A 2,459-nucleotide genomic window follows, 5' to 3' on the forward strand; every position below is an offset into this window, starting at 1 on the left:
TAAGTGCTCTTTTCTCGATCATTTGAAAAGCCTTCATAAGCAGGGTCACGCCAGAGGGCTTTTGAGGTGTCCAAAAGGGCCAGGACTAGGGTGAGGCAAGCAGGGAACCCAAGGTACAAGATGTAAGGTGGCACACACTCTCAGGTGCTGACCCTGTGCTTGCACGGCAAAGACGTTCCAGCATCTTCTTTAGCACGTGCCTGAGTAAGTGTTGCCTTATATTCTGCACCCTGGGTGCCTCAATTGCCTCACCCTAGTCTCTGTCCTGGTGTCAACAAGTAACTCCTAACTGATTGCTCCTACAGAAATGTTATTAGCTGAGTTGGAGCTGGAGTGAAGGAAATGTGTCACCATGCTCAACAGGTGGATGAGTCTGTGGGAGGTGGGTCCCTCTTTCTCTACTGCCTGTCAATCTAAGATGTGTTACTAATAGTATGAAACTGACTGTCGTTTGTTTTTGTAATTGGCATGGGTATTTTTTGGGAGTTTGTGATGTTGGGCAGGAAATGATACAGTAAAATACTTTACAGTGATACATGTTGGCTATTTGCTATGGTCTTATTAAATTACTCCTAGAGTAACTCATTTATCTTACATGGTGAGGAAATAGATGCCAGACATTAAGATAAAGACAGTTTTAAAAATTAAGAATCTAATCAAGGCTGAGGAAGTTAGCTACAACGTCAGTGAAGATTACAAATTTCTCTGAGCAGATAGAAGTCAGAAATGGTACCCCTTGAACTCACAAAACCTCAGCCATATAACGAGCACAGACATGGAATCCTGGTATAGTAACTGTGAGAAGATTCAATCTAAAATTCTCTTAAATTTGAAGATACTAGAATGTTTCAACTTAATACATCTGCCTAAATCCATTGTACAATTATAATTTTAGACGGGAATTATAAGGCTGACTTGTTAGACCAGTTAGACACATTTCTTTAAACACTGCAAGTACACAAATGCCAAATAAGTGCAGATTCTTTAATGCAAAAAATCAAAACACATAACCCTTAAAGATTTATGTTTTAATTCTAAACCTTCCTGGGCTTAAAAGAACTCTATCTCTGTGGTAGGCAGAATTCTAAGGTGATCCGCCAATGACCCACACACTTGTATACTCTCCTCCCCTTGAGTGTGGCTGGAACTTGCAAATATGATATCATTCCGGTAATTAGGCTACTAATCAATTGACTTTGAGCTAATCAAAACAGATTCCTGGGTGGACCTGCCTTAACCAGTGAGCCTTTAAAAGAAGGAGAAGCATCAGAGAAATGCGCTCCTGCTGACTTTGAAGATGTAGATCAGCTCTGGCCAATGGACAGCAAAAAACCTGGGACCTCAGTCCTAAAACCACAAGCAATTCAATTATGCCAGAAACCAGTAAATTTGGAAGAGGACCCTGAGCTTTAGATGAGAACCAGTGCCCTAGATTTCAGCCTGGTAAGACCCTGAGCTAGCCTGTGCCTGACCTCCTGATCCACAGAAATGGTGTAATGAAAAACTAACGTTCCCTCTGTAGTGGATTGAATTGTGTTCCCTGCAATATGTTGAATGCATTGAGGCCCTAACCCCTGGTACCTGTGAATGTGACCTTATCTGGAAATAAGTTCTTAGCAGATGTAATCAAGTTAAGAGGAGGTCATATTGGATTAGGGTGGTCCCTAAATCTGATGACTGGTGCCCTTATAAGGAGAGGGAGATTTGGAGACACGCAAAGAAGATGGTCAAGTGAAGATGAGGCAGAAATTGGAGTAATGTAGCTAAAAGCCAAGGGATGGCAAGGATTGCTGGCAACCACCAAAAGTTGGGAGAAGCAAAGAAGCATTCTTCCCTAGAACCTTCAGAAAGAGCATAGCCCTGCTATCTTGATTTTAGACTTCCAGCCTCCAGAACTGTGAAGAAATAAATTTCTGTTGTTATAAGCCCCTGGTTTGTGGTAATTTGTTATGGCAGCCCTAGAAAACTAATATACTCCCTAAAGAAACACTTATGCTATCTCTGGCAGAGACTGGCCAGATGCTCACCAAACCCATTTCTTCTAGCACATGGCTAGACCGCATTTCCCAGCTGTCCCTCACCTGGAGGTGCTATGTGCTTAGTTCTTGCTGATGGATTGTGAGCAGAGGTGTTGAGACACTTCAGGCCATTGAATTAAAGCTGGTGTGCTTTGTCCAAGCTGTATCTTTTCTTCTTCCATGGTGACCTTGGAGGCCATGTGTCGAAGCTGGAAGGCCCACAAGATTAAATGAGCCTGGATCTTTGAGTCTCTGCTTGGAGGAAAGCCCTAGGCCAAGAACATCTGCATTGGACTCTCCATGAGAGAGAAATAAACTTACGTTGTGCTAAGCAACTGAGATTTGGGTGTTTGTTTATTGCCCTATGACACCATCCCAAATATTCTTTGACAGTTGATAATACGCAGTGTCCAGAGATATCAGCGGGGCTGCAAGGTCTGA

This window comes from Balaenoptera physalus (genome assembly GCF_965194825.1).
Source record: "Balaenoptera physalus genome assembly, chromosome: X".
Taxonomy (NCBI): domain Eukaryota; kingdom Metazoa; phylum Chordata; class Mammalia; order Artiodactyla; family Balaenopteridae; genus Balaenoptera; species Balaenoptera physalus.